General features: G+C 42.8%; 1 long non-coding RNA gene across 2 annotated transcripts; it reads left to right on the top strand.

Annotated features, from left to right (window-relative positions):
* Positions 1-969: 969 nt before the first annotated feature.
* LOC105235835 lies at positions 970-22,657 on the top strand. Of its 2 annotated transcripts, XR_002141913.2 has the most exons (4): positions 970-1,045; positions 17,416-17,530; positions 21,574-21,725; positions 22,005-22,657. It is a non-coding gene; the product is annotated as an uncharacterized LOC105235835 (long non-coding RNA). The 2 variants fall into 2 exon arrangements; XR_002141912.2 differs by lacking the exon at positions 21,574-21,725.
* The last annotated feature ends 5,152 nt before the right edge of the window (positions 22,658-27,809 follow it).

Genomic DNA, 27,809 nt, shown 5'->3' with positions numbered 1-27,809 from the left:
GGTGCTCTTACATCCAGCCGTGATGGTCGAAATCAGAACACAATAAATCAGGAAGTGCAGAGGAGGGAAGAAAAAAGGAAAATTACCTCTTCCAGAGATTTCTCTTGAGTACCAGCTCTCCACTTGGGGTGCACATGAGAATCCCCTGGAGAGCATTTTAAAAAATACTGATACCTGGGCTCCATCCCAGAGGTTCTGATGTAACTGGTCTTTTGAGGGGATTGTTTGGTCTATTTTACTATTTTTAAGATGAAAACCAGGGGAATTGTTTGTAGTCCAACTGTAAGTAGTCAGTAGAGAGGAAGAGATTAAAAGTATAAGGTGGGTGGGGGATGGATGATGTCATGAGCTTGCCCAAGAGGTAGCAGCTGGGATCAGAGCCCCGATGGTTGACCTTCAACCTGGGCAGGTGAGCTCAGAGCACAGGGTGGCTTCCTTTGCCAATGTGTGTTCTCACTTGATCACTTGATGGTTTCCAGTCCTTGACAGGGGACGCTGGGTTATCTTCTGAGATTTTATTTATTTATTTATTTATTTTTACCAAAGCAGAGTGTCTGATGAGGTCTTAGCTTGGCTTACTGACACTACTGTTCTTGAGGAGACATAATAAATGATATGGGGAAACTCCTTCCCTGTGCTTAAATCTAATTATAAATGCATTTGTGATAGAGGCAGAAATGATAGAAACTGGGGTGGGGGAAAGATGGACATTAAAACTTGCTAAGAGTGAATAATGACTTGGGAAGGGAAGGGTGGCCATACTTAGACCCCTAACTGAGCCCCTCTATGACAGCTTCTGAAACTGCAGGGACAATTCATTCCAAATCCGCTTGGCTCTGTCTGAAGGTATTTCATTCGAGGGAGCCCAAGTTCAGGCTGGTGGTTTGTCACCACGAGTCCATGAGTCAGTCCTCATGTGTTGTGCTAAAAAGGAGATGAGTTCAGATTAGAACAAACCCATGAGCCAGGGAGACTGAGACACAGGCAAGTGCTGATATCCCAGGTGAAAAGGCGCGAAGACATCGTGGCAAGTCGGGCAGACAAGGTAAGGAGAGAACAGGGCTGTTGGTGTGGAGGTGGGGCCAGGCGCCGGGGTGGGGACGTCCCAGATGATACTTGGGGGTTCTTTTCCCTGGTTCTGTCATTTCCTTGACAATGCAGTGTGGCCTGGGCCCTTAAAGGACTGGTAGGAATACCTATCACCAGGTTCTATAATTCTTGGTTCACATCTATCACTCTCGGTAGAAAATGTATTTTTTTTAAAAAATGTTTTTGTGTAAAGATCAGATGTCCTACACACACACACACACACACACACAAATCAAGTGATCTAAGAAGTATACAATAAAAAGGCGGAGTATCTCTCCATCTCTCCTACCCTGTATTCCTGCTCTCTAGAGGCAACCATCATTAATATTTTCTGGTTATGAATTCTTAAATGGGCACTTTTTAAATACCATTTTTAAGGGTAAAACCAGATAATTGTATAATACTGTGATAAATAAAACGAAGAAGAAGTGTAGTAAATCTCCAACACGGCTGCACAGGGAACACTCTCTGACAGGCTCAAGTTTTTGAATGATGTCTACCAATGGTGAGGAAAATAGGCTCATTTTATCAGAGTGATTTTCGAGGGATGGTGGATAAAAGGAAGGAATGTAGGCAGACAAAGACAGTCACATTCTGGAAAGGTGTATAAAGAGGGTTTATGAAATGTTGCAGCAGTGACTTTACTGGCTCTGAGGCACCACTGGAGAACGAAGGGCTAAAGAGATCATTTGTGTGCGTTTAGACAGGAATGTTATGCTCCCGGGGAGCCAATACGCACTTGCTAAGATAAATCAGGAATTAGGTTAAACCACCATTCATTCTTTTAAAAATAAGGTCTTTCGGGTGGTAATTCAAGGAGAAAGAAAAGAGATCATGTGCCTGAAGTGAATCAGGGACTTGAAATGTGACTTCCTGATATCCCTGGGGACAAGACAGAGGTGGGTGTTCTGGATAGTGTTGAAATCGGGCCGGTTTTTAGCTAACAGTAGCCCAAGCATGCTATCAACTAATCAACCTCAACTGAAAAGTGGAAGGAGCTGTATCATCAGTTCTGTGTTATTTTATGTGTTATTTTCACTGCCTTTCGTGAAAACACATATATGGTATCTGGTACATGACAGGTGTATGTTAGTATCTGCAAGAGACGAGATGTGAGAGTGAATGCATGAACAAGTGAATGAATGATTGCATGCATCTGAGAGGGACAAATAACTAATAATCTGGGTGACACAATTAGAAAAAAAAAAAGAAAGATAAAGAAGGACGAGGCAGTAGACCGGAATGATCACCCCCCCCACCACGCGGTAGGTGGCAATGCAAGGGCTCTCGGTTTCTGAAGCGCAGAGAGGAGGCTAGGCGGCTGTGAGAAGACTTTGCTATTTCCTGAGCCTCCTGGTTTCCTAGCTTTATGCTGTTTTAACACAGCAGCAGATCTGGGCAGAAGCTTGCAGAGGGTCCTACCAAATCCCTCTCTTTTCTCTAGCGCGGCCAGAGAGAGCGTGCGGCACTACCAAGGCTTTCTCCGTTTCCTACCTATCAGTCTCTGCCCTGTATTAATTCTCCCGCGTCCTGTGGCGGCCACCTGACAACAGCAAGAAGGAGCCCCCGGCCTCTCGGCCTCTGGGTACTTTCCTGGAAAGATGTTCGGTCTCTTCCTTCGCCCTCCTCGAGCATGCAAATGAGATTCCCTTCGCTGTGTTTCCGAGGTCTCAACATCGGAATTCGAACTTTCATAGCTGGGTCAGCTTGAGCTTCAAAGGAATGTCAGAACCGTGAGCACACTGCTCCGGCCTGGCTCACCACCCAAACCTTCATTTTGGGGGGCAAAGAAGGAATGTCTCCCTCTCCTCTTTTCCTAGCCCCACATTATCCTCGCACATATTTCTCCCCTTCAATGGTGAATAGGCCTTTTGTTTTTATGTATGTATGTATGTATTTAAATACTTTATTTATTTGACATAGAGAGATGGAGAGAGAGAGAGCACAAGCCGGGGGAGAGGAAGAGGGAAAGGGAGAGGAAGAAGCAGACTCCCCACTGAGGAGGGAGCCCAATGTGGGGCTCGATCCCAGGACCCTGGAACCATGACCTGAGCCAAAGGCAGATGCATAACCCACTGAGCCACTCAGGTGCTTCCGAATAGGCCTTTTAATGGGAGCTTTTAAGATCCACTCTCTGAGCAACTTTCACAAGACAATATAGAATCATTACCCACAGTCCCCATGCATACATGGCATCCCCAAGACTTACTTATTTTATAACTGGACGTTTGTACCTTTTGACCACCTAACCCCTTTTGCTCACGCCCCCACCTCTGGCAACTACCAATCTATCAATTATACCTCAATTAAGAAAAGCAGGAATTAGTCCTTTGTGCAGCAGCAGTCCTGGTGGACATGGTGGGGAAAACTCCCTACCCGGAGGCCAAGTCGGGACCGGCTCTCGAGGTCATCTTGTTGTTGACAGCACAGTCTCTGTCAGATTCACCCCCTGTCCTTCACCTTCTTGTGCCTTAAAGTCTGGTCCAAATTGCCTGAGGGTTTCTTGGAAATGCAGAATCTCGGGCTCAGCCCTCGACCTGCTGAATCTGTTTCTGCAGTTTAACAGGATTGCTGGTGATTCATGGGCACATGAATGTTTGGAAGCACAGCTCTGTATCCCCCAAGACAGGATGGGGAGGAAGTAGTCAGCTCACATTTGCTGTGTGACTAGGCAGGGAGTAAGAGGAAGGGAGAGGAGGGGAGAGAAGGGGAGGGGAGGGAATGGAGAGAAGATGAAATCATACGAATCAATAGGAGGTGAAAACAGACTGAATTTGGGGCAAGTATCACAGAGAATACTGGACCTAAGTGCTTGTGGTAACACAGAGTGATTGCTACACGTTTTTCCCATTTTAATAAGAAAAATAAATATCACATAGCCTAGAAGGAATCACTTTCCTATTCACATTTCACTTCCTGTCCTAGAAAAGTGTTTCTAAAGAGGTTAAATGTGCCCATGCTTCCTTGGGTCAATATTTCAGAAAACTCTGCATTAAAGGGAATTTCTCCCTGGTTGAGGAGAAAGTTGGGGAAACCCCTGGATGGTTGCATCCATGCAGCTGGCATGGCTTGAATAATGTACCACCGGTGTCAGGGAGCTCAAAGTCTAGTGTGAGGAGAGACAAGCCTATAAACACTCCTACGCAAACAGCACAACCCATGCACTCCATCGTGTGCTGCTAGAGCCAAGCATTCGGAACTTCACAGGAGCTCATGGAAAGAAAACTGGTCTTCGCCAGGAGTGGGAAAGGGGTCAGAGGGGCTGCCCCAGAGGGTACAATGTCTGAGATGAAACTTGAAGACTAGATTGGCGTTCACCAGATATTCTAGAACAAGATGGTCATGGGCACTGAGGAGGTAAAGAGGAAGGCATGTCTTGGGGACGGAGGTAGGGTGGTGTGGCTGACACACAGGTGTGGGGGAAGGGAGGCCAGGGAGGTTGGTGAGGTGGGTGGGGCCAGATCTAAGGGCTTTGATGCCAGTCTAAGCAAGGGAAGGTGTGAGTCAATATTTTCATTTTAGAAATACAATCTGAAAGGCAGTGTGGGTGATAGACAGGGGTGGGGATAGGAGGAGAGAGGTAGGGGACAAGGGCCAGAGCAGGGGTTCATCCTGGAGTGAGGGGACCAGTGAATGGGGCAGCTGCATGGCTAGAACAAGACCAGATGGTACCGAGAGAGGGACTTCAGGCTGTGACCTGCCACGGAGGCAGAAGGACACAGGAGTGTTTCAGAGAAATTCAGGAAAGATGTGGGCTTTGTTGTACCGTGACTGATTTATTTATTGACCAATGTCCCACAACAGTCACAAGCCTGGCTGCTGAGGTTTCAAGGCCGGCTGCGGGAAGAACAAGAACACTTACACGTCCAGAAGCTGTTTTCTACCGTTATCATGTTTTGGTTTGCTTTTTATTTATTTTTATTTTTTTTTAAAGATTTTATTTATTTATTTGACAGAGAGAGAGACAACCAGCGAGAGAGGGAACACAAGCAGGGGGAGTGGGAGAGGAAGAAGCAGGCTCCCAGTGGAGGAGCCTGGTGTGGGGCTCGATCCCAGAACGCTGGGGTCACGCCCTGAGCCGAAGGCAGATGCTTAACGACTGCGCCACCCAGGCGCACCTTGGTTTGCTTTTTAAACTAACTCTTGCCATTCTGTGAAGCGCTAGAGAAAACCCCAAGTGTCTTTTACTGGCAGGATAGAGCTTTCCCAGGTTAGTGACTCACAGTTGTGAAGAATCCGAAGCGAACTTCCGGTCAGCCTCTTCCTTGTGGGTCCGTGGAGCGCCCCCTAAAGGCACATCAGTATGGCGCAGGGCCTGGAAAAGGAAATACGGGTAAGAAGGTGGGAAGGGGGGTTTTGTCAACTATTGTGAAGAGCTGACAAGAGCCCACAAGTCTACTCTGCTAAATCTGAATATTTAAACTCAGAAGCAAATGTCACTTGGCTTTCTGGGAACCATGGGCCCGGGGTGTGGGTGGGGTGGGACGCTGTGGTAAACTTCTCTGTGAATGTCTCCGACCTTTTCACCACCCAGACTTCTTACAGCCAGGAATGCAGCATGGCCCCTCTTCATCCTCCCCATACTCCAGAGTCTCTTAACGGAGGCTCTGGGGCTCTCTAGAGTCTTGGAATATCCTGACATTGAATGCAGACTTTTTGTACACATGTAGCTTTTTGATGTTTTCTCGACATGAAGTCCATAGCATTACATGAGATTCTCAAAAGATTCATGACCTAGAAGAGGGAAAGAATCGTGGCTCTACACATCACCACCCCTCCCCAGCCCTGAGCGGGCACATCATCTCCCTTTCCACCAGCATGAATCCCCAAACATCTCTCCAGCCACCATCACTGTCCCGAACCCCCAACCATTGTCTCTATTGCTTGTTTGGCTGCTTAGAAGACACACAGCAACGAGGACACCCCAAACCTGACCTTATTATCTTCTCTTCAAACTTGTGCCCCCTCCTTCATGTGGGACAAAATGCCTCATACTCTTTTCTTATCACCTGCAGCTGACCCATCCCTAACTCCTGATAATATAACCTCTGTTTTTGAAAGTTTCCTTCCCCTTTTGGTTTTCTGTTACTTAGAGAACAGAATCCAAACTTGTCAACAGGCTGCAGGAGCCCTTGAATGAGTGATCCTGCCTCATCTCCCAACATCACGCCGGCTAGCCCTCCACTTACGCTGTGCACATGTTCACGTCTCTCTGCCTTCGTGCAAGCGGGTCCTTCTTCCTGGATTACACTTTCCGCCATCGGGTGCCCGACAATCCCAACTGCAAGGCTCAACTCCACCACGTCTTCTCTCCAGTGTCTTCCTAACTGCCAAGCTACCTCCTTCTTTCATGTAGATACAACGTCTTTGGCGTAGCATTGAATCCATTTCTTCACTTCTGGCCCCATCTCTCCAGGGGGGCCTTGTGTTTCTTGAGGGCAGTGACGGTGATTCATCTGCTCCCGAGTCTGTACTGCTCAGTGCCAGAGGGCTCGGCACTCTGTGGGTGTCAAAGAGGCATGTGCTTTCAATTGTATGAACTCAACATTGTACGCAATCCTCCTTTACCCCCATCTGACTGATAGAAGATGAGGTTCCTGAGTCAAAGACCCAACAGGACCTTAGTTTGGAAAGCGGCGTTTACCTGAGTAGAAACTTGTGTAGGATATTTTTCAACAGGAGTCCTTCTTGGGTCAAATATCACCAATAAGTGAGGATCATCTTGGATTTGTGTATTGATTATTTCTGATCAGAGGCTGGTAGTTATCTAGCACAGTCACCAAGACTTACTAAGCTGGTGCTAGGCGCCAGTGTCTGCTGTATCCTGACGGTACAGTAACAAACAGAGTAATCACGTGCCCTGCCCTTATGAGTTTACATTCTAGCTGTGGCTCCCTTGTCTTTATTTAACCATTTGCTTCCAGGTTTTAATCATGTGATCATTTCTGCCTGAACAAAAATATTTAGCTTCTGGGTTTTGTTTTGTTTTGTTTTTTGAGGCCTGTCCTACACTACTCTCAGGTGTCCTATTATAGTTAAAATCAGAGTGGTCTTAAATGATCATAATAGGAACAATTATGATTATTGTGAAGAGCTATTCAGTAGGAACCTTCCTACCATCTCTGAGGCTCAGTCTTATTTAAAGGACGACAAGGATTAAATGAGATAATGCATATAGAGTGGAACACGGTAAGCAACTGATAAATATTTGTGATTAATATTACCGTTATTATTACTAGATATTTTCATGTAGTTCCTTTACTCTAACCAGGCTGCACTCAAAAATAATACTAAATGACACAAAATCCAAAGTTGCCAAGGGTCACGAGTGACAAATGCCCACTCTAAAACACAACTAATTAAAATGGCTGTAATTTCCAGAGTTCCCTCATGCCTCCTATTCCTTTGCTATGTTAATGAGTTGTAATAACCCTTTTAAAGAAAACCTTTTAACATATTTTCTGTTTATCTCAAATATTTCCTTCCTTTGTCCTCAAGGTTGGGCAGTAATTAGACAAAAAAAATTCGATTTTCCTTTCTTTCTCAGATCCCTCTCAAGTTGAGCAGGCCCTGGCTCCTTGCCCACCCACCTTTATTCCAGATGTTACCCTGGCAAACCTCTCAGGCTGTAACCAGGCAACCACTGGGAAGAGGGCCCTCCTGGCTCAGGGCCTAGAAACAGAAGAAAAACAAATAGGAGGATGTCTTGAGCCTTCTACTTACTTTGGTTTTCCAATCTCATTTCCCTCGAACTTTTATTATTTTTGTAATGGAAACTGGGGGTTGGTATCTGGGCTGTCTGTTCACACACCAAATGTCCGGTCTGTTCTGGAGCTGGGCTAGATCTGGGCTCTGGTTGGACTTGATTCTATTGGTCCTGATTTGGGACTATGACAGCCAAGGAAAACATTCCTACACCCCCTCTCACCATACTGGAAAGGAAAGCATTGACCATGTGGCTTTGTGATGAAGTTTAGGGCCTAGCAGAGAAAGGGCTCTTAGGGAACCCAATAGCTTTGTACAGATAAACTAGGCATCCAAAATGGAATTTCTCTGCCTAGTTTTGAATCCAAAAACATCTCTTCCAAGCCCAGCACTCTTGCCCTCTGTGCCTCTTGCCTGGATTATGAGTTAGTCCTCTCTGTGGCCTCCCTTTCTATATGCATGGCTTGAAACCCCAAGTCTCCCTTCCTGATTCTGCTGGAGAGATCATTTTAGATACAAAAGTAATGATATGATGACCTTATTTAAACCTATCCAGTGGCTCTCTGGAGTCTACAGTTTCATTTCCTGAAGCCTGGAACCCTGTCTTTGAGGGTCCATTCATTCTATCATTCAGCATTTATTTCCCAAATACATATCTTATGCCAGGCATTGCCACCCCTCCAGGTTCTTTGGATGTACCTTGTAAACAAAACAGAGATGGACCCTTGCCCTCACGGCACTTGCATTCAGGTGGTGGGGGGAGACAATACATTATCAAATAAAAAACATGATATGGCAGATGGTGTGGAGTGCCATGGAAAATAAAACAAGGATAGCAGATGGAGGTACAAGAGTGGAGGCAGTCTGTGAGAGGTTCACTAAAAAGTGACAGCTGGGAAGAGATCAGTAATTGGTGGCAGATCCAGGCAGAAGGAAGAGCAGGTGCAAAGGCCCTGAGGTGGGGGCACGCCTGAGGCATTTGAGTTATAACAAGGTGGCCAATGTGGCTGGAGTGGAATGAAGTAAGGAGAGAGTAACAAGAGATGAGTTCAGAGAGGTAGCCGGGAGGGGGGCCATATTTTGCAGATTCTTTAAAACATTGTATGGACTGTGCTTTTCACAGGAGGCGAGACGAGAATTTACGAGGGTATTTTTTTTAAAGATTTTATTTATTTATTTGACAGAGATAGAGACAGCCAGCGAGAGAGGGAACAGAAGCAGGGGGAGTGGGAGAGGAAGAAGCAGGCTTCCAGGAGAGGAGCCTGATGTGGGACTTGATCCCAGAATACCGGGATCACGCCCTGAGCCGAAGGCAGATGCTTAATGATTGAGCCACCCAGGTGCCCCATATAAGAGGGTTTGGATCAGAGTAGTGAAATGATCTGATTTACTCTTAGAAAGGTCATTCAGGCACCTGTAGATTTTTTTTTCTTTTTTCTTTTTGCTAAAAGACAAAGCCAAAGCAGGGAGATTTGCTGGAAGACTCTTGCAACAATCTGGTAAGAAATCTTGGGGCTGGGGTGGAGCGGGGGAGAGGAGTCAGGGCAGCAGCGGTTTTGCTCATGCCTCTTGTTTGATGATTCTTGCCAAACAGACATCCAATTTCTGGTTGAATTCCTCTAGCCACAGAGAACTCACTTCCTAGTCAGACTACCTGGACAGCTTTAAGGTTGCTTAGTTTTAGTTATTCCTTGTAATGAGCTGGAGTCTATCTTCTATAGCTTCCTTTCCTTCATCATTTTGGTCCTACCCTTTGAGCTCTTAAAAGCCAAACCTTGCTCCTCTCCTTTGTGACCATGTCCTCTTAGGCCTCCTCTTCTCCAGAATCAATATCCCCAGCTCTTGACTCCTTCATCATATGCATGGTTCCAGCCATGCCTCCCCATCCTGGGTATCTTTCTGTGAAGGTTCTTTAGTTGGGAGAGCTATATCTTCACCATCCTGGCAATCTGGGGCCACAAGGAAGCAAAGACTGTGAACTGAGTCTCTGCCCTTCTGCAACATTTCACCACTGATCTTTCTATGCCTCAGCTTTATCTATCTATCTATCTATCTATCTATCTATCTATCCATCTATCTTACAGCATAGACTAATTCATTTCCATCATCTTTGGGGGCCTGCTAAGAGTTAACTTCTAAACAAACTCTAAACCACTTTGCAGATGACAGAAAACACCCAGTGTAAAATTATCCTTATAAAACGTATCTTTCCATAATGTGGTCCAAAGCATAGAGAATATTTTTACTGAATCTAGCATTTCCTGCCATTAACATTTTCCTTTTGCAACCTTCAGATAGTGCTACGAGTGGGTTTTGTGATCTAAAAGCTACATAAACACACCTCATAATCCACTGTAATGGCATTAGTTTAGACACCACAGGCCTTTCTACCTTCTCTGCCTTTGCTCCTAAGTGTAACAGCAGTAAAGTGTTATACCTTTCAGAGCTGGTTGAGGTAATGTCTCTTAAGAATGAGCTGTGAGAGGTAGAGAGCATTACACTGACACTCTGAGAGCAAAATAGGTGTACAAAGCTTGGCAAAATTCCCATTCTAGTTGGTAGCCAACAACCCATCACACGTGCATTTCTGTTGGAATTATTTTGTTAAAATAAAAGCATACCCCAAATAATGGTAGAACAGGTGAATTTGGGAGGAGCAAAGATGAAAACAATTTCTTTTCTATAAGTTGTCACGGAGGGGTTGGATCATGTGCTGGACAAAGAGAGGCAAATACATTTTAGATCTGTAATCATTTATCAATTATCAAATGCCTATCAAAACAATGAACTGGGCTCTGTACTTTGCTGTAAGGATAAACATATGAGTTGAGTCCTTGGTGGACTTTAAGTGGGGAAGAAAGAAATGTGTTCAGGTATTTGCAATGCTAGAAGGAGATGTAAAGCAAAGATGTGGTATAAAGGAGGCAGTGATTAACACCCCGAAAATTGTTTAGCAGTTCTCTAAGGACCTAAGTATAAAACATACCAGAGGGCTCTAATGACACAGAAGCCGCATGAGCTTAGCATAAAACAGGCCTAATTCTGGAATCTGGAATCTACCCCTTGGCAGAAACTTCTATGTCCCACTCAATAACCATTTTCTCTTCTTCCTTAGAAAACACAAACAAGCAAAAAAATTCTCAATTTCATTTAGGATGACAGTGCCCAGCTAGAAGTAGACATTTTCCAACTGCCTTACATCTTGGTGTGGTCATGTGACTAATCGCTGCCTAAAGAGAATAAGCCAAAGGATGATGTGGCGGCTTCTTAAAGAGAGCTGACACAGCTGTAAAGTGCCTCCCTGTGCTTCATTCCTGTTGTCTGGAATGCAGATGGTGATAGCTGAAGCCCCAGCAGCCATTTTGGAGACTAGAAGCTGCATGCTAAGATGGTAGAGGCTAAAGATAGAAGATGTCTAGGGTCTCTGATGAATCTGTGGGGTAGTTATACCTGTCCAGGATTGCCTACCTATGAACTCCTTTATCTGAAAGAGACATGATCTTCTATCTTGTATATATTGCCTTTACTTCCAGTCTTTGTCACTAGCAGTGAACAAAACTCCTAACTCACATATTCTACTTACTGTTAAATTGAACATAGAAACTAGCACATAGAAGGCATCCAGTAAGCATATTTTCTCTTTCATATATCCACCATACCTCCTTATAGGAAAACTCTTAATTTGGAACCTAAGAAAACTTAGAGGCAGTGATTAAGGAAACATCATTTTAAGGTAGGAGAGATGACATTCAAAAGGGAGCTCTCAGGAGGACAATTATCTTTTTGTGTGTGTGAAACACTTGTTTCAAGTAAGAACTGAAGAATGAAATTTTGAGACGTTTAGAGAAGACATGAAGCACTCCGTGTTGCTCCTTCCTTGTCAAGTCATTTGTGGTGTCACTGAGGTCACATGGAAAGGTTTTATAAGGGTCCCAATCAGTTCATTTTTAAGACGTTAGTCAGGCTTGGGTTTTGGGTAATAGAAGTGGCCTGACTTGGGGGCTAGGTAGAAGAAACAAGACAGAGGGTCAATGAATGACAGAGTTGTTCAGATGTCAGCCATTAGAGTTAGGCTGCTTATAGAGGTCAGTTGGACCAGGAGGGTCTGATATCTTGGAAGAGTACTATGACATTGCAACGCTAGAGGTCAGGTAAGGGCAACAACAGGCTCCATAGGAGGGTGGCCAGAGAATGGACTCTGGGTCCCAGTTAAGAATGAGGTCCATTTCCTAGAAGTGGACTTGCATCCAGGTAGCTGAAACTATATGAGAGAAGACTGTTAAATCGAGCAAGATTGAAGATAGCCAAAGTTTAAATGGCATGTGTGTAAAAAAGGATTTGAGAAAGACCAGCAGGCACCAGCAACTCGCTGAGCCAGCTCTAGTCTGTAGTGGAGACTGACAATGTGCTGTTCCCAGCTGTCCTCCTCACTTATGTAACAATGTTATCAGTGGCACATGCTCCTCCAGTGCTAAAGACAGAGTGCAGGGGCACCAAGGCTGCTTCTGAAAGAGAACTGTGCTGTTGATAGGGCTCCCGAGGACCCTCAAGCAGACAGCCTAATCAGGAAGGAAAGCATCAAGTCATCTTCAAAAGGTGAGGATCTCTAGGTCCTAAGATAAACGTATACACGCATTTTCATAATTGCATCCCCATAGGGGCCCGAAGCATAATGAGGTGTCCATCAGTAGAAGACTGATAAAAAATCGGTGGTGGATTCATACAAGGAGTACTATTCAGCGACCAAAAGGATAGAAGCACTGGCACATGCAACAACAAGGGCAAGTCTTGCAAGCTATACTCAGTGAAGGAAGCCACACCCTGGTTCCTTTCCAGCAGCTCCCACCTGCACCTCACCAAGGGCAACCTCCATTCGGATTTGTTTTTCTACCACAGATTAGCTTGGTCTGTTCTAGAGCTTCGTACAAATGGAACACACAATATGTACTCTTTGGGGTAAGGGTTCTCTCACTCAGCATGTTACTGAGGGTCAGCCAGACTGATACTACATGCATCAGTAGTTCATTTATTATTACTGTTTTTCCTGAGTGGTGCTCCCTTGGTGCTCCATCTTCCAATAATCCATGGATTGTTCATTACTCTTCTATTGATGAACACCTAGTCTCTTTCCAATGTGTGGTTTTTTTTTTTAACAATTATGAGTACAGCTGCAATGAACATACTATGCACGTCTTCTTGTGGACATACATTTCATTTACCATGCATAAATAAATAGGTTAGGTGATATTTAATTTTATAAGACAGTAGTAGACATTTCCCAATGGATGTACCATTTTATACCTTCACCAGCAACATAGGAGATTTCTGATCACTCTGCATAGTTGTTAACATTTGGTGTTGTCAGTCTCTTTAATTTTTGCCATTTTGGTGAGGTTGTAGTGCTATCTCATTGCTATCTCATACTGTTGTTAGATATATGAAGTAAAACTACATAGATTTATAAGGAAAATATTTATCTTGAAAAAGATGAAAATGTTTAAAATGTTTGAAATACGGTACTGTGCATTCTTCCTTATTAACATTAAATAATAGTATCTAGCCTGAGATCAAATAACTATCATTTTGAAGCCATAAGGAGAATATATAAGATGTTAAGACAGTTGTGATAACTACATTGATATGAACTATCTGTGAAATCTATTAGTGATTAAATTCAAGGTGACTAATACAACTATAATTATTGGTTACAGTCATAATAGAAGGAAAGTGAAGGTGTAATATTTTCCACTGAAGTTTACAGACCCCAGGTGAAAAAGCTCCAGTAGGGAGGCTATAAAAACAGGCCAGTTGAGAGGAAGGTGTATTAGGGAATCTCCTGGGTGCTACCTAATTCTGAGAGTCTAGCTGTTAGGACACAACCAACTCTAAGATCAAGGCATCAAGTGAACTGGCTAGAAATGAGAGCTTGGGAGCAATTATCAAGGAGGAAGTTTGGTGCCCAGAAGAGCAGGTGGATGGCAAGGCAAGAAGAGGCAGGGCAAAAGGGAAGGAGGCTGATGCAGTTGTGGGACTACATGAAGGCTACAGATCTCCTGCTCCAACTCAGTGGCTCATCACCATGTCTGCTCTCCAGCATCGTCTATGCTGGTTTGAAAAATAAAAATAAAGTGTCTTGGTTCTAGCCCTCAAAATTTTGATTTTGTTTTGGGTGGGGCCTGGCAATCAGTATTTAAAAAAAAAAAAGGCCATTGATGGGTTAAATGAACACTGGTGGTTGTGAACTACCATTCTAAATAGGAGGTTTATGCTATGGTATAACTGACAAGTTTGGGGACACGAAGGAATATAGGATGGAGGGGACAGCAGGCCAGAGGGGTCTAGGCTAAGAAGAAGCCAGGGAGCACATGGGTGATCGTGGAGGGGCAGGTAAAAGGCTGAGAGATAAGCTAGGATGGGAGAGGACTGTGGGCTCGTTAGGAGGGTTCCTGATAGCGTTGGCTGGGCATTCATCTGGCTAGGCATACGAGACCAGGATTAGCCTCACTGTGGGTTATTTATGTGGAAGTGGATATGAGCTCATATTAGTCAGCATTCTCCAAAGAAACAGGACCGACAGCATATGTAGATATATATATCTATGTACATGAGACATCTAGGAATTGGCTCATGTGGTTATGAAGGCCAAGAAGTCCCATGATCTGCTGTCTGTAAGCTGGAGAACCAGAAAAGCCAATACTGAGTAATTCAGTCCAGGTCCAAAGGCCTGAGAATCAGGGGCCTGATGGTATTAAGTCCTATTCTGAGTCTGAAAACCTAAGAACCAGGTGTGCCGGCGTTCAAGGGCAGGAGAAGCTGGAGGCTGTCTCAGCTCAAGCAGAGAGAGGGCGAATTCACCCTTCTTCTGCCTTTTTGTTTAATTTGCTCCCTCCAGGGAGTGGAAGATGCCCACCACATTGGAGAGGGCCATCTGTTTTACTCAGAACACCAGTTCAAATGCTACTCTCTTCCTGCAACACCCACACAGACACACCCATAAATCATGTTTTCCAAGCTCTTCTGGCATTCCATAGCCCAGTCAAGTTGACACAGAAAACGAACCATCGCAGAGCTTTACAGCTGATAGAGATTAAAAAACAGACAACTTTTATTCCTTGCTTACCTCACTTATGCTCAGTGTCAGGTGCTAAAAATCTCCAGTGTTCAGAAGCACCCACTTACCAATAATGGTATCTAGATGATTATCTTTGTGTTCTGAGTCTCAGCTTTTTTTTTTTTTTTGAAAGTTTGGGTGGAAATCAAGGGCGTTTCTGCCAACTGAATTCGATGGAAACATACACCAACAATACCAGATTGGCCTCTGAACACGGAAGTAGATTAGATTAAACATTTCACCACACCCTCTTAACCATGTAAGGTTAACGGCGCATGGAGAGGTCAGTTCACTGTATCTTCTATAACGTTAAACATATTTCAACAAAAGTTTGTTTGCACAGAGAAGCTTTAGAAAGAGACAAAAGAATACAAAATAATGATAGAGTTGTTTGTAATAAACATATAGAATATATATATGAGAACATTATCCTCAAATCAATCACCTTGAGAGAATAATTATATTAGACTTCCATTGTTCAACGTGTTTCTAAGGCTCCTTTCTAGGAACTAGCTCCAGAGCCATTTCTATGATCACAAATTATGATCAGTATATAGGACCTAAGACATGTGCTTTGCCAATCTCACTTGGCCTGCCCTGCCTGCTGAGCTCTATTCCAATTGCTGGACGGGAAGCTCCACCTGCCACTCTCATTCCTGGCACTGCCATTGGCCTTGGCCCCCCTGATGATGGTGGTGGATTTTTTGAGATGGCTTCCACTGAGTCTTCCACAGTGAGAGCCCAGGACCAACAGAGTCAGCCCCAGGGAGGCTACGGCTCCTCCATCTACCTAGCTGAGATGCGGTTCCCCGTCACTGAGCACAGGAGTTCATTTTCTCTATGCCCAGAGGGGCTGGATCATACAACTCTGAAGCATGAGCTGTTAGCATCCTGTGGGGAAAACTTAACTAGGGAGAAGTGGGAGACAGGAGGGAATGGCAGATAAATGCCAGCCCCCCTTCTTTCTCTGATGGACTATTTCAAGGTATGACAGTTGTGTATGGCCTATCCAGGGGCACTCTGTATGAACCAGCCACCAGATGCATTTTCTCATAATGCTGTAAACAGTGTATTAAAGTATTACCCCACTGTTCCAGCACTGCATCTCCTACCACCGCACTAGCACATAAACTCTGTGTCAGGCTGTTTTCTAGGGTCCATGGTCTAACACCACACACGACTCAATTGCCTTTTTCATAGGACTCATCCAAACTCAAGGAGCACAATCTCCCTGACATTTGGGAGAGTCTGAAGAATACTCCCAATATGCTGAAAGAAAAGTCCAATAGAGTAGTTTCACAGTAGAAACAGTAATGAAAAGGAGGTTTGGCCATCCCATAGGTTGGGAATAAGACCACAATTAAAAAAAATGGAAGCATAATTAACATACAGTGCTGTATTGGCTTCAAGTGTACAATATAATGATTCAATAATTCTCTACATTCCTCAGTGCTCATCAAGATAAGTGTGCTCTTAATCCCCTTTATCTCTTCACAGCTCCGCCCACCCACCTCTCTTCCGGCAACCACCAGTTTGTTCTCTGTATTTAAGTCTGTTTTTTTTGTTTGTCTCCTTTGTTGTTTGTTTGTTCATTTGTTTCATTTCTTAAATTCCACATATGAGTGAAATCATATGCTATTTGTCTTTCTCTGATTGACTTTTTTCACTGAGCATGATACCCTCTAGGTCCACTCATGTTGCACATGCCAAGATCTCATTCTTTTTATGGCTGAGTAATATTCCATTATATACATTGAACACACACACACACACACACCCCACATCTTCTTTATCCATTCATTTATCATTGGACACTTGGGTTGCTTCTATATCTTGGCTAGTGTAAATAATGCTGCAATAAACATAAGGGTGAACATATCTTTTTGAATTAGTGTTTTCATTTTCTTTGGGTAAGTGCCCATTGTAGAATTGCTGGATCATGTGGTAATTTTATTTTTATTATTTTTGAGGACACTCTACACTGTTTTCTTCAGTGGCTACTCCTGTTTGCATTCCCACCAGCAGTGCACGGGGGTCCTTTTTCTCCACATCTTCACCAACACTTGTTTTTTGTGTTTTTCATTTTATGTCTAAAATACATAGAGAACTTACACAACTCAACACCAAAACAAAACAAAACAAAAAACCCCAAATAATTTGATTCAAAATGGACAGAGGACCTGAATAAACATTTTTCCAGAGAAGACATGCAGACGGCCAACAGACACATGAAAAGATGCTCATTATCTCTCATCATCAGGGAAAAGGAAATCAAAGCCACAGTGAGATATCATCACCTTACACCTGTCAGAGTGGCTAAAATGTAAGACCGCATATCTTTGGAGTTATGTACTCTGATATGTTTGTTTAAAACAAACAAAGAGACACAAATAACCTGAAAATTTTTATTTAGAACAATCTGCCATTCTCTTATTGCTTGTTCTATTTTCCTTCATAGCTTTTATGAGTATCTGAAATTATATTATTCCCTCCTTTTTCCTTCCCCTTAGCTTACTGAAATGAAAACTCCACAGGCGTCTTATCTGTCGTGTTTATGGCTAAATTCCTACTGCTTTGAGTAGAGGAGCTAGAATCCTTGTATCGCATGGTCAGAAGAAACTTAAGGTATTTTAAGTATTCATTTGTTCATTGATTTATTGATTTATGGATTTAAGAGACATTTATGCAAACAGATCTGTTTTTTCAATTATCTCTGAATGTCTGAATATTTTTCTCATGAACATTTCTTGTGACTGAGAGCTCACCAGCCTTAAAGAACCATGTACTGGTTTCAAGCAGAGCTGATATTTAGCTGATATGGACTTATTTAAATGCACCAGTTGGTAAAATCATGAAATACTTGCATTTTAGTTAATAAGTATGTAATAGTAACTGTGAGAAACTATATGATTAATTTATATTATTTCCAATATGCACTCATTAGTTCAAGTTAATTATTATAGGATGCCCCAATGATCATAGTTAAATAGGTTTTCTGACACAGAATGATTTAAATGATTATAAAGATGTTGAATAAAAGGATATGTCGGATAGTTTTATAAGAATTAGAAAACTTTGAGTGCAATTATTAATTCAACAAATGCTGGAAGAGGCTTCTGCACCATGTATAACATCATTCTGGTAAAGAGAATTTTCTATTTAATGATTCTGAAAGTATCTAATGATGCCCTGACAGCAGTGGCCATGAAACCAGGTCCTGAGGACAGGTGGGCATGGGTGCTGGACAAACCCACTGGGTTGGGTTCACTGAGTGGACCAATATGGCAGCAGCCTAGGGATGTGTGATCCTCATCCACAGCTCCAGATCGACCCAGACTGGCAGTAGCATTGCTCGTAGTCAAAGGCCAGGCACCAGAGGTGTGGGGCACATGGAAGGTGCTGACATCCAGGGCAGGCATCCACTCAGCTGCCCTCTGGATGCATTGAAATGCTAGTCATCAATAACCTATGACTGTCACCAACATGGAGGAGTCAGTAGACACTCTGTATACCATTTTTTTTTTTTCAATGTCAAGTCATGACTCAGACAGGGACATCATTAGCTGGAGATCCATATCCAACAAAAGACCATGCAAGGAATTTCTCTAAATCAACATATGACTTGGAAATTATCATAATGCTTTAAATAATGTTTTGTACCATGCCTTCTATGAATGATGATGATGCCTAGTCAGTAGAGCATTTAAAATTCTCTGTGTTTGTTGTTTGCTGCTGTTGTAATTGCCCTTTCTCACTACGAAAATCAACTTTTTAAAAAAGTATTTTATTTATATATTTGACAGAGAGAGAGACAGCCAGTGAGAGAGGGAACACAGGCAGGGGGAGTGGGAGAGGAAGAAGCAGGCCTCCAGTGGAGCAGGGACCTGGGATCACACCCTGGGCCTAAGGCAGATGCTTAAGGACTGAGCCACCCAGGGGTCCCTGAAAGTCACTTTTAAAGTAGTTTAAGACTCATGAGAAGCTGCAAGAACAGTGCAGCATTCCTGTGTACCCTTTACCCATCTTCCCCCAATCGCAATAATGCACAGAACCACAGTACAGCGTCAAAATTAGGAAACTACCATGACGTAATACCATTAACTTGAGTTCCAAACTATCAGATTTTAGCAGGTTTTACATGCACTCATATGTGTGTGTGTGTGTGTGTGTGTGTGTGTGTGTGTGTGTGTTGGGGGTGAGGCATTACTCTATTTTTAAAGAATCTTTCCTTAGGTTCTCTGTGCCAAGATCTTGGAGTTTTAGCCATTGCTCCATGGAGGTGAAGGTAGAGCCATACATAAGTGCATCCCCACAAACTCACATTCCTTCCTCTTAAGAATATTCATCCCATATGGAGAAATAGACCATGTTTATTAATCACTCCAGAAAGTATGTAATTTCATTAGATTGAGCTCTGTCTCTGGGCATTGAGTCATAGGAGGGAATGGCTCCCCAGCGACCCAGAGCTCCTACGACACGCTCTGTGGAGACTGCACTTTGGGGCCAGCTGCTCGAATGCACTGCTGGAATCCCAGGCAGAAATGTGTAATGGCACGCCAAGGGCTGCTGAGCTGTCATGGCCCAAGCAGGGTTATTTGTGGCTTCCAAAGAGGGGCTGTAACCTTTTATGTTATCCACAAATCTCAGCCTTCAAGAGTCAGAGAGAAAATGCAGCCATGCTGTTTGACCCAGCTAGCTCTTTCCCCACCTTGCTCCCCTCCCCCTCCCAGCCCTGAGAAGCCCTCATAGCTGTCCCAGAAAAAAAAGGGACACTACCTTTACATTGCACCAGGCCCACCTGAAATGGCCAGATGTCCCTTCTGATTAGATGAAGGGAGGTCCAAGAAAGTCAGTGCAAATGGAAACTTTTTAATTGGAGGCCCCGAACGTTCTGTGTTATTTGCCAACAAGACAGAAAAGTCAAACTTCTTGACTGGGACCCTTGGAATGGCAGCTGTGCACTAGGGACAGTCACGTCTGTCTGCACTCCTGTATCACCCATCAGACCAAACCAGATATCGCAGCTTAAAAGTGTCTCCTGTGCTTTGCAGGGCACCAGGAGAAGAGTTTTCTGTTGTCGCTTGACCTAAAAGCAGGACTTTAATTACTTCTCCTCTAGCAACTTCTTTGATCTACCTGTATATTTATTCACTTACTTCATTCACCAAGGAGTCAAATCAGTGAAATGACTATGAGCGTGGGCTCTGGAATCAGACAGTCTGGGGTTTCAATCTTAACCTCTAATGCTTACTGGCTGTATGGCCTTGAGATTAGGCTGGTATCATGGTTGAAATGTGTTCCCTCAAAATTCATCTGTTGAAGTCCTAGCCCTCAGTAACTAAGAATATGACTTTATTTGGAAATAGGGTCTTTACATAGGTAATCAAGTGGATAGGAAGTCATTAGGGTAGGCCCTAATCCAATATGACTGGTGTTCTTTATAGAAAGGGGAAATGAGGGCACAGACATGCAGAGAGGGAGGACACCAGGTAGACGTCACAGCAGAGATGAGGGTGATGGTTCTATAAGCCAAGGAACACCAAACATTGTCCACAGTCCACCAGAAGCCAGGGGAGGTGCCTGGAACAGACCCTTTCCTCACAGCCCTCAAAAGGGACCAGCCTTGCTGATACCTTGATCTTGGACTTCTAGTCTCTAGAATTATGACATGATAGATCTCTGTTGTGTAGGCCACTCAGTCTACGGCACTTCGTTATAGCTGTCTTAGAAAACCAATACAGCTAGTTATTCAACAATTTGAGATTTAATTTTCTTGTCTCTAAAATGCAAATGGTAACTTTAGCAACGATACTCAGTGTGGTCCCTGGACCAGCAACATCAGCGTCACTTGGTAAGTTGTTAGAAATGTAAATTCTTGGGTCCCCACTCCAGATTTACTAAATCAGAAATTTTGGACATGGGACTCAGAGCTCTGTGTTTTAACAAGCTCTCCATGTGATTCTAATGCATGCTTAATTGTGAGACTGCATAGTATTATAGTAAGGATTATACCAGAATAATGTATTTAAAGTTCTTGGCATAGTGCCTGACATACAGTAAATACCTAATAAATGATTAACAACAATCAGATCTTCTCAAACATTTATAGAACACATAAGGTATTCTAGTTAGTAAAGGTGTAAATACATATAAAATACTGCTGTTCAGTAAACTGGTGGAATTCACAACCACGGGAAAGGCATATATGCAATGATTAACAATAGTGCTCTTAGGTGTTTTAATATTATTGTTTAAAATTTGCTTTGGTAACATAGTAAATGCACTGGGACAGTGGAAAGTCAAGGCAGAAGTGATAGATAGGTGACATATAGATCGATCGATCAATCAATAGATAGATGTAATCAAGTAGAGGAGACATCTCTAGAGTGTGATTTATTATTATTAAAATGATGTTTTGTCTTAAGATAAGTTTATCTAAATTCTTAGAACAGCCCTGTAGTGTAAGATACTATTAGAAAAATCATAATAGTACCTAACTATTAAGGGCATAATAGTAATGCCTAACATATAATTGCTGGGAAGATTAAATTATATCATGCATGCCATGTTCTTAGAGCAGGGCTAGGCACATAGGTAGTTCTCATTAAATCTTGTTGTTATTATTATTATTATTATTATTATTTTCATACATTGTTTTCATTATAAAGAACTGAGGCTCAGCACAGCAAAACAACTTGCTACAAAGGACCCATATAACTTGTTATAAAGACACAACCAAAGAGCCTCATTTCAAGCCCTCTGCGGATGGTTCCCATCTGTGCCATCCGCACTACGTCACGCAGCCTGTGGTATGCGGCAGGTAGGTTTCTCTCAGCCCTTGCTACAGTTCCCATGACTGCCCTATTAGAATGTCTGCTCCTGTGACTTGTATCCTGCATTCACATGACTATAATAAGCATCTCACTTCAGTGCCCAGTGGCTGCATGTTCTCTTGTTTCTGAGAGAATAAAATGTCAAGTCCTGGGATAAGATTTTTGGGTGGATCATCAGAATGGAGGACATTTGGAGTAAAGGAGATTATGTCAGACTACAAGTTTGTCCAGACACTTGAAAAACCATTTTGCTGTTTCCCTTTTAGGTGAAGGCTGACCATCAGGCCTGAAGATCCCATTGCAGTACCTGAGGTCCATGGAGAGCCGAGAACTTTCTGGCCATAAGAGATCTGGAGAACTTGAACTCTGAAACACTGTGAGCCTAGAAGCATTTGGCTTGTGAAATAGAACAACTTTATCCTCCATGAACCTGTAATTTGAAAGTACTTGCCCTCCCACTCAAGGCCTTCTGACCTCTGGCCCTGGGCTTTCACACCAACATTATCTTCTGCCGTGTTTTTGCAGACTCCTGCAGTTCCAGCCAGACTACACATTCACTTACGTACTTCCCTGAGCACCATCACACCAGGTGTCAGGTGGGCGCAGGGGCAGGGGAAGAGGCCCCTTAGGCTGTCGTCACAACGTTTCCTATGGCAACCTCTTCATCTTGCCCTGGACCATACTGAAGGAGTTTGTGGGGATGTATAGACTTAATGAAGTCTTTATTTTTATTTGGTTCTTTTCCTGTCTCTCTACTTCTCTAATTTATTTTTTCCAACTTTCTGCCCTCATTCCTCAGTGTCCTTCATGTCTCTCCTCCCCCACTGCTCTTGACCACATGAGTGGCATTCTGGGAAAATGATGGGCATTGAATGATGCCCCACCCTTCCTGCAGCCTCTGTTCTGTGGAGGGGCTTGCAGATACATTTTGAACATGCCAGAAGTATGGGAATAAAGAAGGGAATGGTGATGTTCCTTTGTGTCTTAGGAGTGGATGTCAATGCCCTTCCAGCCACATGAGACTCAGACTCAACCAACTGGAGCCAATTCTCCCCCAACATATCCATATATCCCCATATGCAAACAAGTATTTCACCTAGTATGTATTTATTGAGTACCTGTACTATTGTTGCACATAGCCAAATCCTTGTGGATGTGACTATAAGCAAACAAAACCGACTTAACTCTTAATTACTGTTGACCACGAGGAAAGCCATCCTTAAGAATTCCTTAAAATTCCTTAAGAATTTTTGTTAAGCTGACATGCCCATCTCTCTTGATGGTCAGTAGTTTTTCTTCTGTTTTATTTTTGAAACAATAGGGCGGTAGGAAGTAAAATGACAAGAATGCAGGATTCAGAAGACTTGACTAGGAACCCAAGCTCCTCCCAAACTAATTCGGCGAACTTGGTCAAGTGTAACCTTTTATTTATGGGGTATTTGCCTAGATCGAGGGATTGGACTTTTGGGGGGACCTGATCATGATTGCAGAGCATTCTGAACTCTGAAGACAGAAGAAACCTAGCATTCATTCTTACCTCTTTTGGGTCTTTGACCTGATAGTTATGATAGATAATGCTGGCCACTGTAACAAATAAACACCCAGTAGTCTATCAAGATACATGTGCATTTCTTATCCACAGCAAGTTCAGTTGGTGAAGGAACTGACGCCAGTTACTCCGTATACCAACCTGCCATGGATTTTTTTATCTTTAAGATGTGGATACCAAAAATACCTTGCAATGTGGACATTCACTCACAAGATGAGGGAATAGAGAGAATGGAAAAATTCATACAAGTGTTAGAGGTGAGGCTGAAAGCCGTATGCATCCTTTGCCGAAATTCCATTGAATGGAACTCAACCTCATGACTGCACCTAACTGCAAGGAAGACTAGAGCTATAACTACCTGTGTGCCTACGAAGAAAGGGAAAAAGATTTGCTAAATGCTTAGCAGCCTCTGCCATAGCCTCCTTAAGAAAGTGAAGACAAATTTGAACCTTATATCCAAAAAATATATACAAGCACCCAAACAAATGAAAATGGTAATTATTTCTAGAATTTAACACAATCCCCGAAGTCACATGCCCTAGGATCAAAACCACTGATGCTCCAGCTCCTTACAGGAAGGGGTCTGATAATAAGTGATGGGTACTTGCCAGCATCATTTGGGAGACTCCCTAGTAATAAACAGACCTTGGTCGAAAACTGAGATTTCCTCTTTTGGAAAGTGAAACAGGGAATTGCTGTTGACTTTTGTGACATGGTTGTTATCTTCTTGGCCTCCCCAGATCTGGCCCAAGGGAGAAAATTTTCCAATAACATTTTTGGCCCATTTTCTTTATAGATCAATCAACAGAACAACCTACAAAGTGAGGAAGGAAACTAAATGGGAAAGAGCATGAGAGAAAGTATTTAATTTCTTCTATGCCATTTGATGTCTCCCTATCCCAATGCTGAGCCAGTGAGTGGAGGGGTTACCATAGGATGTGGCAGTCATAGAAGGAATCCCAGAGCAACTACATACTCTCAAGGCTCCGACTCTAATGGCTCATCAATTATCTCCTTATTATGGGTTGGTCAAGAGAAGTGGAGCTTAAGAGTGACCAAGAGAGAAGCTGGGATTATGGGATGTAGGCTGGGCCCTGCAGGTAAACGATACAGTGCAACGAACTCCTTAAAGCAGACCCAATCTCCCTACAGGAGAAGAGCATGTGTAGTGTATAAGGCATGAGCTTTGCAGCAAGAGGAATTAAATATAGATTCTAACTCTCTTACTTCAACTTTTAAGTCTGTGTTTAGCATCTGTTAAAATGGGAGAAACGACATTTACTTCTCAGAGTTGCTGTGAAGATTAAGTCAGATAATTTTTCTAAAGCACACAAAATAATGCCTGATCCACAGTGGGCACATGATCAGTGTTAAAGGTGAAGAGCTGTCTTCAGAGAGAAAGAAAAAAAAAGACACAAAACAATTCTTGCAGTGAGTACATATGCAAAACAATATAAACTCAAGGGCAATTACTGGTAAGCAATAGAAACTTTTGGGCAATATTATTATTATATTTCTGGAACCCATTTTCATGAACAGGGTTGAGTTTGAATTTAGTCTAGAATAGTTTTTAGTCATATACATCTTTAAATTATCAAAAAACAAGATCAAGCTGGGGTGAGGGCTCCGTCACTCTCCCTTACCCTCCACTATAGGAGTAAGAAGACTGGGGCTGGGGGAGGGGTTTGAATCCATAAATCTCATCAGCTATTCACTAGGAGTCCTAGGAATTCCCCAGCTTTGGGGAAAGAAGACAAGTTCTTTTTGGGAGAAAACATATCAAGATAAGAACTGAGTCTTGACTCCTCAGATCAAGTGGAATCTATGGGATAGTTTGCAAACCCCTTAATTAATGTGTCTTGAAGACATTAACTTGTACCTTCTCAACCCAGTCCCCCCATTCTGGGAGCAGAGAAAGAAAGTAGGGGACTTTGACCTCAGGCTCTTTATTCCTATCTCTGTCACTCAGTGCATAACATGTATATTCTCACAGATTGTCAGGGGTGATTCTCATCAAGGCAAAAACAAACAAAAACAACTAAGGGGTTCTCTTTGGGATGGTACAATCTTTAGGTATCCTAATTTTCACTTTACAAAGGGAGAGGAGTGTCATCTACTTAAAATTCTAAAGAGATTTATAGAAGTATATTTAATTGGGGGATAAGGGAGAAGAGGGAGCTCGTTAAACAAAAATAAGGATGTTGTATTATCAGGTTATGAGCTAACCACCTGTCTCTTCCTGCCATTGAATGAGCTGGGCAAAACTTGATTCTTAGTCTAGGAATTTCAGGGCCTTACCATCTAGTCTCACAGACAGTTACCAAGTCTTTTGGAATGGACTGCTCAAATACCACAGAATAGAGATTGGCATCTGGAGTTCGATGGGAAAGATGGGCAGACCAAGGAAGAAAAATAATCTCCCTGCAGCCAACCAGAAGAGCCTCAAAGAACAGGTCAGAAGGTAGATGCGTATCTTAATTTAGGTTCTTCCAAGATCCGGAGGCAAAAGCTTGGGTGCAGATAGCTTATTGGAAGATGGTTCTAGAATACACAGGTAATGGCCACGGAGAAAGGAAGACAAAGAAGGTAGAAAAGTCCATAATCTGTTTAAGATCTTCTGAAAAACTATGTAGAATATATCTTGGAATTACCCTGCTCCAGAGGAGTGCCTCCCATCTGCCATGAGTTGAAGCTTGCCCTGGGGTGTTAATTCTCCTGCCTCACCGCACACTTCTGCATGGAGGCTGAGCGTGGCAGAGCAAGGTCCCGTGGCCTGCATGCAGACCTCAGGCAGAGGGGATGACAGACATGGGCACTTTGTGTGTAAAGCTGGGAACTCCGGTGCCTGCGGGAGTATGGGGTTGAGCGTCAACAGCGTCGACTAAAACAGAAGTAAAATGCAAAGAGTTTACCTGCCCCAAACCTTCACGGCTAGTAAAAGGTGGAACTAACATTGGAACATAGGTCCCTTGGGCTCCAAATTATTGGGAGCTCAGAAAAAACTTGAGTTTGAAATAAAATTTAAATTCAACACATGACATTCTGGATTATAGAAGTGTGGCTATGACTCATTCCCTAAGATAGAAATTGAGATATCACTTCTGGTAAGCAAGAAGAGATTGAGGGAAAACAGTGGAAGAGAACGAAAATTGTATGAAACAATTAAAATAATCACTGGAAGCATTAACAAGTAGAATTGACAGTGTGGAAAACTGAATTAGCTAAGCAGAAGCTAAACCCAAGAAATAAATCAAGGACACAGAGATTAATACTAGCAGAGAAATGAAGGGAATGTTGGAAAGTTTGACACTGAGCACAGTGTGTCAATATGCATATAATAGAATCTCTTATAGATGATATGGGGAAGTGAATGATCGATACCATGGCAATAGAAAGACATGATCAGATCTTCAAATGTAATAACCATGTTCATAATGAAAACATAAATCATCAACTCACTAAGCTAAATCACTAAAGGCCTGTTTGAAAGATTTTGAAGCAGAAAAGATCTGTAAGGAAAACTGAACACCAAAATCTGGTATCTGTAAAGAAAAATACTAGTTATGAACAACTCATAGAGTTATAAAGTGGGGTGGTTTTTTTTTTCGTATAGCATAGAACTGTACACATAAAAATAGATGACTACCTCTGTTGTGCATACCATCTACTATAGATTTTATAGTTGTTGTTCTGGTAAGTTGGAAACTTGTAGAACTTTAGATATTTAATTGTCCTTATAATCAAATCCATTGTGAAACTATTCTTTCCAAATGCATATTCATTACTTCTATTCCTTTCAAAGTTTTAGAACTAAGAACCATCCTTGTTGAGGATAAGGGACAAGTGTAGGAAGAGCATTCCTGGTCAACATCCTCCCCACCGTTATCGCCTCCCTAACTCCAACACAGCAAGTCTATGCTGCTCAGAACGTGTAACACTTCAACATGACAATCCACACACGTGTCTTTGTATGTTTTTTTGAAGTATTTTTTAACTGGAATGCAATTCACATGCAGTAAAATTCATCTTTTATAGCGCAAACCACCGTGTAACCACCACCACAATCAAGACAGAGAGCAATTTCATCACGCTGAGCAATGTCCTCACGCTCCTGGCAGTCAACGCCTTTCCCCGCCTTATGCCCATGACAACCACAAATCTGTTTTCTGTCCCTTTAGTTTTGAAATTTCCAGACGTTTTTGCAGTTTTTGAAGCTGGCTTCTTTTATTTAGTATGATGTGTTTGAGCTTTATTCTCATTGCTGCGTGTATCAGTAGCTGATTCATTTTATTGCTGAGTAGTGTTCCATTTTATATATGTTCTATAGCTTGTTCATCAGTTCACCCATGGAAGGGTATTTGGATTTTGGGGGGTAATTATGAATAAAGCCACTACACACATTTTCCTTTCAGGATTTTGTGTAAAATTATGCTTCCGTTTCCCTCGTGTAGTCAGGATGGAGATTGCAGAGCAGTAAGGTAAGCACAGCATTCATTGAATTTTATAAGAAAATGTCCAACTC

The sequence above is a fragment of the Ailuropoda melanoleuca genome, chromosome 13, assembly GCF_002007445.2.
Source record: "Ailuropoda melanoleuca isolate Jingjing chromosome 13, ASM200744v2, whole genome shotgun sequence".
Classification (NCBI taxonomy): Eukaryota; Metazoa; Chordata; class Mammalia; order Carnivora; family Ursidae; genus Ailuropoda; species Ailuropoda melanoleuca.
The sequence above is the reverse complement of the archived record's forward strand: the minus strand, read 5'-3'. Positions and strand labels throughout refer to the sequence as shown.